Consider the following 18,139-nt stretch of genomic DNA (forward strand, 5'->3'; position numbering starts at 1 on the left):
AGGGAACAAATATTTTTAATTAATTTATGAGGCTAACAAATGTATGAGGCTAACAATTAGTTAATTTTATGAGGCTAACAAAATTTGATGCCAAACTCTGGGACCTTGTGAGGAAGAAAAATTACAGAAAACATTACATTAAAATAAATAGATATAAAATTCTAACTAAAGTATTAAACCCAAAACAGCAATATATAAAAATGATTAATATGCCATGCCCAAGTAGGACTTACCCCAGAGATGAAAAGTTTGTTTAAGGTTAGAAAATTAATTACTATAAGTCACTACATTAACAGATTAAAAAGTATGATTTACTCGATAGATGTAAAAAAAGAATTTGATGAAATTCAACATCAATTCAAATGAAAAGTTTTAGCAAAACAGAAATAGAATTAAATACCCTTTGCCTGATAAAGGGTGTTTACCTCTGGCAAACATCTTATTAATGGTGAAATATTGAGAGCCTTCTATTTGAAATAGAGACTAAGAAAGGATGCCCACTCCCACTGCTCCTATTCACATTCTCATGGAGATCACAGAGAGTGCAAGAAGAGAAATAAAAGGTATGATTGGAAAGGCTGAAACAAAATTATTCAAATAAGATATGATTGTGAAGGTAAAAAAATTAAAAGGAATTCTAAAGATAAATTATCAGGAGAATTTAGCAATGTTACTCTGAATCAACATGCAATAAGCAATTGCATTTCTATATAATTCAACTACAAGTTGCAAAATTAAATTTTAAAAAGATATCATCTGCAATAACATAACCACAAAATGTGCCTTTTAATAAATCCAAACATTTATTGGAATAATTTTAAAATATCTAAATAAATAGGTAACCATGCCACATTCATTGATGAAAAGTCTCAAGAGTGAAATAATATCAGTTACCTCCTGGTGAATCCATAGATAGCAGGCAATGTCAACGAAAATCCCAACCATCAGTGGTTTTATTAGTGGAAATTCACAAGAGTAATTAAGACCAAACTAAGACTGGGAAGAGATAGGACTTGTCCCACCAGAGTTTATATAAACCCGTATCAATTAGAACAGTGTGATATTAGTGGACACGAGATAAACTGACCAACAGAACAGAATGGTCTAGAAGCAGATCTGGAAATGTATAACTCTAGATATGTGACAGAGGCAATACTGCAGAATCGGTGTAGAAAGGAGCAAACCTTCCCACACATGACATTGGGACCACTGGCTATCCGTGTGGCTAAAGATAAAATTAAGCCCTGTGCTAAGGTCATAAACAAATACTGGTAACAATAGGATACAACAACAGCATTAACAGATCAAAGCCTTATTCTTAGAAACAAAAGCACATTTCTAAATATTTTGTGGCTCAAAAGAGAAACCATAATGGAAGTTAGAAAATATTTAGAACTCAGTGATATTATATACCAACATGTGCAGTACATACATTTATATATGGTGTATATAAGTATATTTAATATAGTGTCTATATAGTGTATATATTTTGCAGAATGCAGGAAGAACCCCTTAGGAAAAAAATTTTGACCTTAAATGTGTATATTAGTAAAGACAAAGTCTAAAAATTGAGGACCTAAACATCTAACTCAAGAAGTTAGAATAGCAAGGATGACACATATGGAGTGGCTAGAAAAGCTATGGAATTTTCCCAAAATTTCATCCAGGATCAGGGAAGTTTAAGCCCACCAGTGGGTATGTTGGTTTCCTAGAGCTACCGTAACACATTACCACAAACTTGGTGGGTTAAAACAACAGAAATTTAGTCTCCCACAGTTCTAGAAACCAGAAGTCTGAAATAAACATGTCAGTACTGTTGGTTCCTCTGGAGGCTTTGAGGCTGAATTCACTCCATGCCTCTCCCCTAGATTCTGTTGGCTAAGGCAGTCCTTGGTGTTCCTTGGCTTGTGGATACATCATTCCCATCTCCATCTTCATGACTCTTCTGCTCTATCTCTATATGTCTCAAATCTCTCTCAACTTTCTCTTATAAAGACATCAGTTTTTGGAATTAAGGTACATACACCGTAACTCCTGAGACTAATATTACATTATGTTAACTAACTAGAATTTAAATAAAAACTTGGGAAAAAAAGGGCCCACCTTAAGTTCAGGGTGATATCAATTCAAGATCCTTAATTACATTTGCAAAGACCCTATTTCCAAATGAGGTCACATTCACTGGTCCTGAGGTTGGGACTTGGACATACCTTTGGGGGCCACAATTCAATCCACTACAGTGGGTTTGAAGGGGCAATTAATATGAAGAATAAAAGTACTTTTTGTGCTTATACAGCATGGAGACCAGCTCATACAAGAAACCAATTATAAGGGCTGTGAGTATGGGAAAGTTAGAGACACTGTCATTTGTTGTAGTTGATATGATCATCTATAATGGAAAGCTCAACAGAACCACAGATAAACTATTAGAACTAATAAAAATGTTCAGCACTGTGCCAGATATAAGATCAACTAAAAAAAATCAATAGCATTTCTCTACCAACAATAACCAACTAGAAACTCTAGTGGAAAACAAGATGCCATTCACAATTAACATCCCAAACTAAAAAGTATCAAGTAATAAATCTAACACAAAGGACACAAGACCCTAATAGAAACAAGTTCTAAAATATATTAAAGGATACAAAGTAGACCTGAAGAAGAAAGGGATATATCCTATTCATGGATGTGACAATTTAGTATTGTAAAGGTAAGAATTGTTCTAAAATGAGTCTGAAAATTCCCTATAATTTCAATCAAAATTAAGCCAGGATTTTTAAAAGATGAACAAAATTATACTTACATTTATATCAAAGTGTAAGTAGAACAAAAAACGTGGAACTCATTCTAAATATATCAAGATATAAAACAAAGACATGACATAGAACTGGCACAGATGGGATATGTTGTAAGAACAAACAAATAACCAGTGAAGGGGTGTATTGTTGACTAAGTTGTTTGGGAAAACTCATTCACCAGAGGGAGAAAAATGAGGTGGATTCCTGTGTCACATCATATTCAAAAGGGACTTCCAGGAGGATTAAGAAGTGTCGAATAAAAGGTAAAAACTATAAGCTAAAAGAAGAAAAAGAACAAGAAATTATCTGTGATGTTGAAAGGAGGTAGGGAGAAGAAATTATATGGTAAAAATATTGAGGTTATGACAATATCAAATTTATGGATTTCTAATAAATGAGAACCACTGATCTAAAACAAATGCAGGCTTAACATCAAAAACATACAATGAACAAATGGACAAAGGATATGACCCAAAAAATGGACAAAGGATACGACTAGGCAATTCAAGGAGGGAAAACATCTGAATGTTTATACATGTATGAAGATATAATCTTACTAGCAATAGGTAAAGTGTATTTGAAAACAACAGTGAGATACCACATTACCCCTATGAGATTGGTAAACATTAGAAAGTGGAATTATTTGGACCTTCATATACTGCTGGTAGGAGCATAAAATGGGAGAGAGCCTTTCTGAAGAGCTATCCAATTGGCTTAAATATCCCTATACCCAAGTATGACTCAGCAGTTCCATTTCTCATCAAAACCCCAGAGAAGCTCTAGCATAGGTCTCCAAGGGAATATGTGTGAGAATATCTGTCTTAGGGTTGCTTGAACAAGCAGATTTCCTTAGGATGCTTTCACTGCAAGTAATGGAGCTCATTATCTCCCCTTTCCCACACATAAATAACTTCTCCATTTGTGTCCTTCTTTCTGTCAATAACATCACCATCATCCCTGTTGCCCAAGCCTGAGATTGCTTGCCTGACTATTAATCATCTCATTTATTTCTGCCTTCATTCTCCTCTTCCAGGTCAGCACATCTCATGGGCCAGATGATGGCCCTCCAGTGCCCTCTTGGAAAGGGCACCAATACTGCTTAGTTGCTAAATCCAATGGACAATGTTCAGCCCTTGTCTTACTTTACCTCTCAGCAGCATTACAAAAATTGAACAATGCCCTTCTTGAAACACTGTCTTCCCTTGGATTCCATGACTCCATTCTATTCTGGTTTTCATCCTACTTTCTGGCCACATCCCTTGGTCCCAGTTGCCTGCCTATTCCTTAACTGTTTATGCTCCTATTGTTCTGGCTAGGCCTTCTTCTATTCTGGTTCTACTCACACTCAATTACCATTAATATGCTGATGGCTTTGACACTGTTATCCGAGCCCAGATATTTTGACTGATACTCTAACTTATATCTCTTTAAGAGATATAAATACACTCTGGATGGTTATCTCCTCCTAAGTATCTTCCAAGAGCCTCAAAATCATTTAAACTGAACTCACCATCTTAACCTCACACACACATTCACCCCCTCCACTGATCTCTAACTCACTGACTCATTGATTTGGTGGCCTTCACGTGATGGGCACCTGTGGTACCTCTCTTCCTCAACTGTGCATCCAGTCAACATGGAGTCCAATAGATGATGCTTCCTAAATAGCTCTTAAGCCTGGTTTATTCTCTCCACTCCCTCCCATTGCCACTGCTATAGACCAGGCCCGCAACTTCCCTCTCCCTGATCACCAATTTCTAATCTCTTCTCTACAAAACAGCCCCTGGGAGTTTTTCTAAAAGCAATTCTCACTAAGTCACTGCCCTAAGGATAGAATTTATACCTGCTCCTGTCTCTCTCTAGCTTCATTTCTGACCTCTTCCCCCACTTCTACCCACACTGGACTGGCCATCCCCACCCACCACCCTTCCTCCTGCAGGGAAGTTCTTTTAGGTTCATGTAATGGCCCTAGCTTCTGGACCTTCAAACATGCTGCCTGGAACCCTTAGTGCCCTCTGTGCCAACTGTCCCCTCATCTCAGGGTTACCCTGTTTCATCACAATACTCAATATCCATTTTCCAGTTCTCTGTCTTCTCTATCGGACAAGAAGCTTCTAGTGGGTAAGAAACACTATTGTAACTGACCAGCATATTCTCAGATCTCCTATAAGCCTCAGAGTCCAGCAGATGATAAATATGTGTTGCACAAATGAATGAATGAATGCGTCCTATATACCTGTGCTATACTGATTTTACTTCAAGGATCAAGCACAGTCTATCACCTCCTTTAAAAAAAAAAAATCAGTGACTCCTCATTGCATGCTGAACAAAGTTCTAATGCTTTAGGCATTAGATCCCCACAAGCATTCGTGATTCCCAAAATCTGCTTAAGCTGACTTTTCTGGGTATTTTTCATCATCACATGTTCCATTTTCCAGCCAACCTGAATAACTCATATGTTGTATGTGCCCCTGTGATTCTTACCTCCCTGCCCTGGTTCAGGCTCTTTCCCAAATACCCAGGACATTATCTCCCCATGTCTTAGTCCTATTTATTTAAAGCATTTAAAATGCAACAACCAGGGCGCCTGGGTGGCTCAGTTGGTTAAACGACTGCCTTCGGCTCAGGTCATGATCCTGGAGTCCCTGGATCGAGTCCCGCATCGGGCTCCTTGCTAGGCAGGGAGCCTGCTTCTACCTCTGACCCTCCCCCCTCTCATGTGCTCTCTCTCTCTCATTCTCTCTGTCTCAAATAAATAAATAAAATCTTTAAAAAAAAAAAAAAAAAAAGGATTTTAAAAAAAATGCAACAACCATGTCATCTTTTCCCTAGAGCTTTCCCTGATCTCACCCTCTGGAAATTGTCTCCCCCTGTGTGGGCTTCCACAGCACTTGACCCATATCTTTCTAATGGGCCTTATCACTTTGTATCTGTAGACCATATATTTGCATTTCTCTTCTCCCACTTAGGATGGCAAGCCACTTCAGGGCAGCAGATTTATCTTTTCAAAAATCTGTATGTACTGAGAATAGTGCCCCCCCCCGAATTCATGTCCACCCAGAAGCTCAGAGGATGGCCTTATCTGCATTATGGTCTTTGAGAACGTAATTATCTGAACTAAGATGAAGGCATACTGGATGAGGGCAGCCCTGGTTCCATTGGCTGCTGTCCTTACAGGAAGGCATGTGAAATCAGAGGAGAGCAGAATGTTATGTGAAGACGATGGTATAGATTGGAGCGATAACAAACCAAGGGTTGCTGGCAACCACCAGGAGTTAGGAAACAGGCATGGAATCGATTGTCCCCTAGGGCTTTCTGAGGGAGCATGACCCTGAGGACACCTTGATTTCAGACTTCTAGCCTCCAGAAATGTGACAGAATAAATTTCTATTGTTTTAGTCACCGACTTCATGGTAATTTGTGACAACAGCTCTAGGAAATGAATACTCTGTGTATTCATGAGAGTTCAGTATAGCTTTGGGGTGCTAATTTAAGTAACTGTTGCATGAGTAAATGAATAAATATTGAGACCTATACTGCATGATTTTGGGACATAGAGTGACATTATCACTGTCATTACAGACATGTGGGATGGCCCCTGATGGCTCCCAGACAACTCTTCATGAGGTCATGCCTAAAGGATGAACTACTTCAAAGGTTGATTTGATGTGGGAGAGGAGATTAAGGGCTCCTGTTAGGCAGTCAGGGTACCCCAAGGACTCTTGGCTCCCAGTGCAGCGCAGATGTGGGGGGCAGGGCATTTGGGATAAGGCAGATCTTTAAGAAAGAGGTAAGGCTTCTCTGCAGGGAGAGGGCCCAGGACACTTTAGGAAGCTCACAGACTTCTACTTTCCACTTTCCCTGCAGCTTCCTCCTCATCAAAGCCTTCCTCAGGACAAAGTCTTTTGGCCCGGCTGGGTCAAGACATACCACCTTTCAACCACAAAACTCAGTTCCTTCCTGTTCTCTTTCCCTGGCCAAGCACAGGACTTAAAATTCATGTTGGGATGCTCGAACCTCTTTCTTGGTCATGCATCTATTAGAACAGTAGCTTAAAGAGTGGGTTTCTCCATCACTTTCTAGTTCTTATATAGGAGGACAAGTTCGGTCTCTGTGACCTTTAAATTCTGATGTTACATGTAATATTCCACCTTCTTGCTCTGGGTGTTTGATGGAGTCTCACTGTATGTCAGTTTCCTCTCCATCAACCACGTGGTTATCAGACAAAAGAAAGCCACAGGTTGGATGTCAGCCACCCAGCCTGCCTTGGGGAAGTCTCCTCCTTTTGTCAGTATGGATGGTGTCTGGGATGCAGAGTCATGTTAAAGTCGATCCAAAAAAAGCCAATCTGAAACCAGTACAAGCTACAAAATTTGCAGGGCCCAGTGCAAAATGAAAAATGTGGAGCTACTTTGCTTAAAAATGATTAGAATCTCAAGGCAGTGAGTGACAGGAGAGCAGTAAGTCAGGAGCAGGGCCCTCCTGAGCAGAGAGCCCATGAATCTGAACCCATCTGCAGTTGAAAACCAGATGTTCTATTTCACAAGCAAACATTAACAACATTGGGATTGTCAATTGCTTTGGATTTTCTCCACGGCTGCTCCCCTCCATTAGTACAGGTCATCAAAAATGATGGCAGCTGATTGAGAACTCTATAAATGGTTTACACAATGAATAATAAATCCAAGATTAAAATGTCATTAAAAAAATAAAAAACAACTCTAACAATCTACTAATGAATACCCTTCCCCTGGTATAATGAGGCTTACTTTGAGGACAGAGAAAATGAGTCCTCTCTTCAGAGAGTAGAATTTTTCTTTTGTGCGTTCTTAAGCCTGTTGTCACTTGGCTTCTCCTGTTTGGGAGGTTTTAAGTTCAGATTTTGCTGCAGGTGTGAGCTCTTCCCTCCTAGTTTACACCTCCTCCCTCCGCGCCCCCCAACGCTCCTGGGGTAAGGTTGGGAGGGCTAGAGTCACTAGATAATTGAATCAGTAAGTATATACTGAGCATCTTATTTGTGCGTGGGAACACCTCAATGGTTTGTAAGAGAATCCCCAAACCTTCTTTGTATGAATGTAGGATACCTTGCTCATGCACACCAAATGGACCAACTTCCAAATCTGGATAAAGCTGTATTAATTTAATTAGAACAAAGGCCACAGACAAAGGTCTAAAGTGGGCTATTTCTAAAGGATAGCTTAGGAAGAAATTATGAGAAACCTCACAAGAGATGGCACCTGAAAGTCACCCAGAAATGTGAGGATGGCTGACTTTTTCTTCCCCATTCCCTCCTGGCCCGTATCACCATGTCCACCATATCTTTTGGGTCAATGGGTAAACCGTGGTCTCTCTTCTAATAGCATCATGTATCTTTGAAACATATACCATTTAGTTTGTCACAGGCTTGGCTCACCATCTTCACCTTACCCCTTCTGGAGGAGTAAGTACATAACCCAAATCTGATTCATCATGGAGCACCAGTGCCCTGGACCTAGCGGTTGGAACCCAGTCTAGCTCCAGACCTTCAAGCTATACTTAACACCTAACTTAACGCCTCACCCAGAGTGGGTGGTCAATAAATATTTGAGGACAACCTCAATACCATGATGAAACCCTTTTTTTTTTCTTTTTCCGTAAAATGTTTAGTGTTCTACTAACAAATATATTTCCACTCTGGCTTTTAAGTGTTAGAAAACTCAATTCATCTCTTGACATTGAAACATATATTACTTTGTGACATTTAAAAAGTTTTCTTGTACTGCTATTTAACAATTGTTTGGCACTCTGTTTGTTATAACTTGTCACGAGTTTTACTTTTCTTTTTCTTGAATTAAAATAAAAGTCATTGAGGGCAGAGAACAAGTTTACTACTTTGTGCATCCCCCACAGTAACCCAACAGAATAGGCATTTCCTAGATACTTTCTTTGATTTCTGGTTCTGTAGCACCCCACTGTTCTCTGTTCAATTTTGTCTCTTTCACCATATTCACCCCACTAGCTATTCCTTGACATATACAGCATTTGAAAATGTATACTTTCCTATTTTAAAAAGTGATGCTATCTTGAAAATGATGTTAAGTGAAGGGAAAGAAGTTACTGAAATCAATGCTTAGTGTAACATGGTAAAACACAGAATAAAGGATCCTGGGACAAACATCCATAGGTAGTTAATGCATAACATGGTCAGGAACAAAACACATCAACTTCAGGAGTTAGGGGCAGAATGGGATTAGAGGGCTGTGACCTCTTATTTTATAAGAAAAGAAAACCAGAAGAAAAAAAAAAGTGGTCTGAAACAATTACGGCAAAATGTTAACACTTTAAAATCTGAGGGGTTGGCTTTACTATGTAATATTTTATTCTAAAACATTGCTTTGTTTCAATTTGGGAAGCCACAAAAAGTGTGGTCACAAAGAGAAATTTACCTCCTGCAACACCCAGGCTGCATTTTGGTTATATACTCAAATATAACAAAACTAGGAGCTTCTAATTTTAAATTTTAACTAGGATGTAAAGACAAAGAGGCAAACACCTCCCCACTATGAAAAGCAGTCATACCCCTAAGTGGAAGGGAAGAGAACCAAAGCCTTTTTCCTGCAGTGGGGCTGCCCTAATCTTCATACCATACCCAAAAAAGCTTTTAAGAAGAACATTTACAGGGTGCCTGGGTGGCTCAGTTGGTTAAGTGACTGCCTTTGGCTCAGATCATGATCCTGGAGTCCCGGGATCAAGTCCCGCATCGGGCTCCTTGCTTGGCAGGGAGTCTGCTTCTCCCTCTGACCCTCCTCCCTCTCATGCTCTCTGTCTCTCATTCTCTCTCTTTCTCTCTCAAATAAATAAATAAAATCTTTGAATAAAAAGAAAAAAAAAGAACATTTACATTTATTTAAATCTTTCCTGTAAAACCACAACCTCCACAAATTCCTAATTCTGATTGCTTCCATTTGGTTTCCTTTGCTCTCCTTGGTAAAATAATTTTAAAATATTACTATCTGATGGCTTTAAGATACCATGTAAATCAGTAAGAAAAAGAGATGAATAACCTCCCAAAAAGGGCAAAAGCATGAACCCATAACTCTCAAAGGTAATACAACTGGTTAATAAGTCCATGAAAAAATTAAAATTTAATCAAAACATCGAGATGTTCTTTTAAACAACTGGAGTGGCAGAGATTAGAAATAAATGAATATATGAAAGTTGGTGACAATGTGCTCTCATGGAGAGCCAAAGGGAATATAAGTTGATACAAATTATCCAGGATCTTGAAAGGGGCTTAACCCCTTGAACTAGTAATCCCATTTCCAGAAATCCCTCCTAAAAAATTCATCACAACATTATTATAACAAATGGACAAACTAAAACAAGTCATGTGGCCACTACTAGGAGAATGAATACGGAACTAATTATATAGTTATGGGAGGGAATATTATGCCATCAACATGCTCATTAAAAACGCTCAGGAAAAAAATCATACTACACCATTAATTAAAATAAATAGCAAAACTGAAACCAAATATAGTATAATCTCAACACTTTTAGAATTGTACATATTTACAGAAAATAAAACTAAAACTAAATGCACTGAAATAGTACCTCGGGGCAGCTCTGCATAGAGGATTATTGATTTTTTTTTTCAGATTTTATTTTTCATATTTTCCCAATTTTCTACATTGGACTACATTTTATAATTCAGGAAAGCAAGCAATACAGAAACACTAGCCTTAAAAAGAAAAAAAAAAAAGAGAGAATTCACTATTACACAAAAAAACACCTACCCAGGCGATTTAAAATCTAATTCACCTTGCAAGTTGCCTTGCTAACCCTTCCCAGGATCAGGAGTTGCTGGGTGTGTCTGCCTCTTGCTAAGGAGCCTAGGAGGAGTGTTTGACCCATGTCTACGATCATCCCAGTGTTGGCCACCATGTGGTGACAATTTCTAAAATCTCTCCTGGGGTAGACTGAGGCAGAAGGAAATCCATTTTTCACCTATGTGTTTCAGATTCCTGCTCAAATCCCATATACTTGATGTGGTTATTTGGACCCACTCCTGGAGGCTGCAGAGCCTGGTCACCAATCAATTGCTAATCTGCTTTTGAGAGTCTAACAAAGTCACACTCTACTTTAATGGCTGCTGTGTCTACTCTAACCAAAAAAACTGACGATTTAGGTCTGAGTATTTCATCTTCAGAAAGGTCTATGGGTGGCAGATGTGGTCATTCAAATAACCTAACCTTCAAGACCCTCTTAAAATAGAACCCGTGTCTAGCAAACACTGTCTCTTCTGTTGTTTTTATTTAAAAACAGTCACAGAGGAGCTAAAAAGGAACTCCCTGACTTACCTCACAGGGTGCAGGGAACTAAGTGCAATACACATTTCCCCTTTATTTTAGGATACAAGGATACAAGAGAAAACTCTACCGCGGAAGGTCCGGGTTGGACTGAAACCAATTTTATGCTGGAAATCAAACACTAAAGTTAAAGCAGCTCGATCTTTTCCACTTCTGCCGCATTCCTATTTCTAACTTTAACCCCAAATTAAGGCAGGATTCCAGACATAACTGGCATACTTGGGTTGGTCTGGGTAAGTTAAATGGTCAAATAGTATTAGCCAAATTCCTACATGCATAGAGCCCTATACCTTTTGTGCCAAATTCATAAGGGAAAAAAGTTATCTGCTTACAGAGTCAAAAATCTGTTGTCAGGGGAGGGGAGAGTGGGATGTGGGGGAAAGATGGTCTAAGGAGTAGAACTAGGGGGGCTGGAAAGGATGAGGTCGGGGTCAGCAAACATTTTCTTAAAGGGCCAGATAGTAACTGTTTCAGACTTTGTGGGCCAAGAGGTGAAATCAAGGCTAATATGTAAGTACTTACAAAATCATTTAAAAATGTAAAAACCATTCTTCTCTTACAGGGCCATTAAAAAAACAGGCTGGTCTGGGCCCCTGGGATTCAGTTTATGGACCCCTGGCTGGGATAGTGGATGGAGCCCCTGGCTAGACATAAGGGAGCTTCGGTTCTAGTTCTTTCCATGTGATTTTAATGTAAATCATTAAATCATCCCATTTCTTCTATAAAATGGGAAAAATCCTAAGTATCCCTGATTATCAAACACGATTGTTTTTGAAGATCCAACAAGGAAACAAATGTGAAGGAATTATGATGAATTTTAAATGTCTACATTAACACAAGGTATTATCATGGTGAGTACTACTTTCAAGGAAACTTTTGACCACGTGTCATCATGAAAAACCTGCCACCAGTCATCTCAACCAGGAATGGCCACAAATGATTCAAGTATAGCTGAACCACCTGACCTAAAGAGTGAGAGAAGGATGAGTTGCACAAAGGGTGTGTTTCATAAAGGTGACACTGGGGAAATGGCATTACAATCCTCACCTAGAAAGAAGAACAGAAATGGGCAAAATGTGTGGAAACTGGTTTTAAGTCTCAGAGAACTTGTGTTTGCACACAAACCCCACCTATTCTCCCAATTCTCCTGTGCCCTTTTCCTTGAAGCTGGCCCCATGTCTAAAACACAAGACTGCATAGAGCTTCCTGACATGGCAAGAGAGTGAGTATAGAAAATTCTAGACTGTGCTTGGCCTAGTAATATTTATCCACAGTAGGGCGTAAAATCCATGGGTGCTGAATTTCATTCAGCTGCCTCTGCTTTGAAGAAACTGTACAAATGCAGGCCAGGTGAGATCACTTTTTTGCTCAGTTTCAGCGATTATTGAAAAGTAGAAAACAACAGCAACACTGCTTTTCATTTTGATGAAATTGAAAAAGAAATTCCTCCAGAGCTAAATATTTGTTAATGCTAATATTCCAAAGCAGGCAACAACAAAATGTTTCAGATAAAATGTTTTCTTGTGGCTTTTCCTCGAGTTGAAGTGACGTGATATTAACTAATAACTAAATACATGGCAATTACCCTCTACTAGATTCATGTTCTGTCTTGAAAAGAATATAATACTTGGGGTGATTGTCAGCTTCGGTCCATAAGCAGAGTTCTTGCTTTATGGCTTCTGGTTTCAGATCTAATAAGCATTAAAAGGTATTTTACAAAAAAAAAAAAAAATGAACAAAAGGGAGAGTTTGGCCATGAAAACTGCCCGCTGAACATGCATTTAACTGTATTTATTGTGAGCATTTCTTAAGTACTCTTTCTTATTCCTTAGGTTCCATGTTCCATTTATTTTCTCCTCAGTACTTGTGGATGCCCCCAAATTTTACAAACTGTAGCAACAACCACCTTACTTTCAATTATCCACAAACTTCTTATCAATCTGACGTTTTCCTCCTCTCTAAATTGGCACAAATCCTTCTGGTTTTCCAGTCTTGATATGCACGAGCTGCAACTTTCATTTTGGTAGAAAAGCAGACGTTTGGAATCACTCTTATAAAATCTCTGACTTAACGCCATTTCAGAAGTGAGAACGCAAAGACATTTGATTTGCTCATCCCTCCATCACTTGATTTCTGCATCACACAACCAATTTATTCATCATAACCACCTACAGAATGTGCATGGATCGCTCACAGTGTTTACTCCCCGCTTGTGGAAAATAAATGATCAAGACAAATTCGAATATTTAACACTTCCTCCATTTCAAAAAATAAAAGGATCAATTTTAAGCCCTTCATTACTGTCCCTATAAGGAGCAGAAGGGAAATTGAATGTGCTGCCAACAATGAAAAGTTTTCCTTAGAATGGCCTAGATTTTAATAGAGGGTATCAAGCAGACACAATTGGAAGCACCCTCATTTTTATTTTTAAAATGAAAACTTAAAAAACAAAATGGACTCAGACCGTGGATTTTAACCTCAGCCATTGGGGGAATACTTAACAAGAAAATCATAGGTGATATGATGGGAGGGGAAAAGGAGAAGAGGGGGTTGGAAAGAGCACAGGGAACGCAGAGAGGAGGGCAAGAAGGAGCAAGAGGGAGGGAGGAAGGGAGAGGAGAGTGGGGGTACTGTTTAAAGACATCACTGCCTATATGAGGAATATTTAAAAGACAGGGATATGTATACCCATGGAAGAGAAGTTTTTACAGACGCCAAATGACAGTGGCTACATCCCAAAATTCAAACCAAATCAAGTCAAATCCTAATTTCATTCTAGCCCACTGGACGGAAAGGAGAGACACTTCTTAAATGACGTGGGCTATGAAAACCCCAGAGGCATTGGTTCAACCGATCAATCTGAACTGTGTACATAGGTATTTGAAATTTGTAAATATGTACTCAGACCAGGTGAGTGTGTGGGGAAACAGCGAGGCACCTGCCTCCTGGCTGTTGCCGACACACTGGAGAGGAGCACAGGTTTCCAAAGGGCAGTGTCCCTCCTTGCTCACCATTTCAGCCAGGCCTGAAAAGATCCCACCCCGCTGCTCTAGAGCAAATAAAAGCAGGATTTTAATTTTTCTCAGGGAGCCCTGAACTCTGTTTTTTTTCAGGGGCCTGAGTGCCCACATTTAATAGCATTAACTTTAGAGCAAAAACTACTCAGGGATTAATGGGAAATAGTGGGGGGCTGGAAATGATGGATTCATTTTCACTCCAGGCTGAAAATCTGATACATTCACTCACCAAAGAAGATGATTTCACACCTCCATCATTGTATTTTCTTTCTGGGTGCTGGGTGCCCCTTTTTCCTTGCACACGTGTGAATGTGGAATACAGAAACGCATGTTTGTTGGGTGATATCACTACATAGAAACATTGTGCACCACCCCCACCCCCAACCCCTGCTTCCGAGGTTTCTGGCTCTGCAATGCCTCACTTCGCTGGGGATAAAAGCGCTCAAAGGCACCTTTTTGTTGTTGTTTACCCACAGGAAAAACAGTCTGTTAACTGAAATACCACATAGAAAGATAAACCTGTTAGTGAATTTATACAATGATTTTTCCCATTCCTCTAATGATCCTGAATGTATAGTACAATTCAATTAAACAGTATCTGGTTAAAAAAACAACAGCAGATACAGATGATACATAGAATCTTCCAGTAAAAAAAAATATCAGACTGGGAGAGACAAGGAAGATTATTAAATATCTTAGCAGGGAACAAATACATTTATTTTCCTAACACTGGTTTAGAATTGTATTTATTTGGTTAGAAAAAAATTAGATTAGATAAATATATTCTGAATTCAAAGGATTGTCAAAAGCCAGGAGGTTGGGGAGCCAAGCGACTACATTTCAGGGCTTAGGATGGCTATCGGCTATCGCAGCCTCCGATGACAGAAAGATTCTGAGACAACCTTTTTCTGGCACCTGATGCAGCCTTTGTCAGCCGCCGCTGGAACCTCAACTCCAGCTGTCACCCTCTTGCTAGGTCTCATAAATCCAGATTAAACCTTTCTGTTTGTTTGCTGATCTTGTTTTGTTTTCGGATGTCAGGAGGTGGGAAGAAGGTTAGAAAAACAGTTTTGGCTTTCGAGTTTTTGATTGCTGTCCGTAAGGTCTGGGGTGGAGGTGGGGGGGAAGGGGTGCAGGGCAGTCACTTCTTCATTCGACAAATCTTTTGGAGGCAGGGACTGTGTTGGGATGGGCAAGCCATAGATGGCCGTGAGAGAAAAAGGAGTCCCTGACTTCTGGGGGCTTGTAGTCAACCCCGAAATAGACCTGGCTGAAAAACACTTTGGGCTTGAGCATTATTGATGTTTAGGAGAAGAAAAAGCTGTTTCCCATCAAAATGTACAAGTCAGAACACAATATTCACTAGTAATCTTTTGCATTTGATTTTATTCACCTTTTCCATACAAAACATGTATTGGCATGAAAAATATGAAATAATATTCTTGTAAATTTAAATAAAGTTGAGCCAGATGAAACTGTGCTTCTGAAACATTAGGTGAAGTTACGTTTCATACTCACTGGTCTGTGAATGAAAAGTCAAATACCTCCTAAAATTACCAAGTGAAGGTCTGATTAGAAGTTTCTGGCAATTACCAAGTCAGGATTCTCAATTATACTTCATTTAAACTAATATTTTAACATTGTATTTTGTTTAATGATCATGTATACATTTTTGTTCTTCACCGTCTAAAACCAATTTAATAATTCATGGTTGTTTCGGTATCCTGTACCGCCCACATTTATTGTTTTGAAAAAAAGGCAAAATATGATCCTAAAAATGTAAATGGTTTTTTTCTAAATATTTTAAACTCTCCTAGAGACCATGCACTCTCCAATGAATCTATATATATGTATAACTTCTCACAAGGGATGAGAGGCTCTCCATCCTCTCACTCCATCTTTAGGCTTTATTGTGACTGTAAAATAATTCTGTTAACAATGCTGAAAGACAGCAATTGTATATAACATGTTTCTTTAGTTTATAAACCGACTTGGATTTAGGTTTGTAAATATTTGAGGCAAATAACATTAATCACAAACTGAGCACGGTGGAGAATTTTTGGAAACTAAAGGCAATTAAAAATGGCATATGCATAAAAACGTTATTTGGGGAGAAATTCCTTCCTAGACTTTTTGACACTTGCAATGATTTTTTTAAAGGGCAAGGTGGTGTTTTAAAATTTTAATTTAGTTAAAGAAAACTCAACCCCAAAAAGCTGCTCTATTGCATGGAAACCTCATGAGGCAAGCTTCAGTCCTGAGCAAACAAAAGCAGCTGCATTTATAAACGCTTGGAAAAGGGGTTTATAATGCAAACGCTGTGTGACCTTAACTCCAGAGGTGCAAACAGGCGTCTGTAATAGGAAAATTATGCATTAAAATAGAATGGGGTTCACAGAATGTTTTAAGATTTCCATTTGATCACGCATGTTTTGTAGCTTTTCCAGTTTCAGATAATAAATAAACCTATGCAGTCGAATGAGAAGGAAGCTTCTCTTTCCTTGAAATACTTAAAATGGGTGAATTGTATGGCATGTAAATTCTACCTTAATAAAGCTGTTTAAAAACAAAACAATGTAGCTCTAGTGGGGGCAAAAAAAAAAAAAAGAGTTTGGGAGGGTGTGCAGGATGTGTTGTCATTGATTAGCAATAAGTACTGACTGGCGACTAGGGATTTTCAACCCACAGGGTAACTCACACACTAGTCCTAACCTTTGCAAATGTTAAGTGAAGTGAACTGCATTCTGAAAGCAGGGAAACACACACCTTAAGCACAATATTAACAGTCAGCTTCTGATAGAACTAAAAAGTAATGAATCATTTTGGAATAATTTTCTAAAGCTCTTAAAAGACACATAAGAACAGTGTATCTGAATCTTAAAAAACAAAAACAAAAACACAAAAAACCAGGAAGGAAGGAAGGAAGCGGGGGAGGAGGGAGGGAAGGAAGGAGAGAAAAAGAAGTAAAGCAAAAGAGAAAATGCAAAGAATGGCAGGGGTAAAAAGAAAAAGCAAAACTCAATAAAATTTTTTAAAAAGTCAGGATTTAAGACAGTAAAAGAAAGCAGAGGAGGGGATATTGCCAACGGAACTTTTAACATTTTAATATTCCTGGAGAAAAAAAAATTGTAAGAGAGTAGAAAACTAAGATAAAAGACTAAGAAAATATCCAAGTAGAGAGTTTAATTCTATTAGATTTTGAAAAACTCATTTTAAAAAAAATGAAATAGAAAGTGAATCTTCACTTATATTAGTGAAAATCACAATCTTGTTTTCAGGTGATTAATACTGATAAACTGTTCTATAGAAAACCAAATCCAAACTTTCAGAATTGTCTGTGGGTCCAACAATTTCACCAGAATCTCTGGTGGCTGCATGTTCATTTGGGGAAGATGATGCTCCTATGGGACATAAGGAATTTCTTTTCCTGAACTCTGATCCATCCAAAGCTTCCATTCAGAATTTTTCTTAATGTTCAAAAAAGAGATAAGCCTCTGGGTAAAACAGTAATAAAGAGATGCTGACTCATGATCTATTTTCATTTGCATGAGAAAAACCCAATACATTTTTAGTTTTTGCTTTTGTTCTTTGGAAGCAAGGCAGGATTTTAAGAATCACAATGATCCTAGTGCAGGAGCAATACAAAAAGCAGTGTGATTTTTAGAAAACAGGTGGAAGTTCCTAGAAGTGGGATGGTTGTGATCTGCTCTTTTGGGGACAAAGGTGCCTTTTTAGTTATGTGAGAGTAAAGCTGGTAGGAATTGCCCAGGTACAAGACTGCTAAGACCTTGGTCCTCCTTAAAAATAACCTCTCAGGGCCGTATGATACTCCACAGGGCTCCTGAGTGGGGGATGATAGCTACTTTAAATGTTTTTGTAGAGCCCATCTATGGAGATTTTGTGCTAGTTTTAACTGGGCATGGTATTCAGGACTGGCGTCTGCATTTGTACATCCTGCGAGCAGTATTGTGTAAAC

The 18,139-nt window shown here is 38.7% G+C and overlaps 1 long non-coding RNA gene across 2 annotated transcripts in view; it reads right to left on the reverse strand.

The window, feature by feature from the left end:
* Positions 1-18,139, reverse strand: part of LOC115944040 (uncharacterized) — an 892,253-nt gene that overhangs the window by 288,282 nt on the left and 585,832 nt on the right. The gene's annotated exons all lie outside the window — the stretch shown is intronic.

Source organism: Leptonychotes weddellii, chromosome 16 (genome assembly GCF_054177405.1).
Source record: "Leptonychotes weddellii isolate Sample4059 chromosome 16, ASM5417740v2, whole genome shotgun sequence".
Taxonomy (NCBI): domain Eukaryota; kingdom Metazoa; phylum Chordata; class Mammalia; order Carnivora; family Phocidae; genus Leptonychotes; species Leptonychotes weddellii.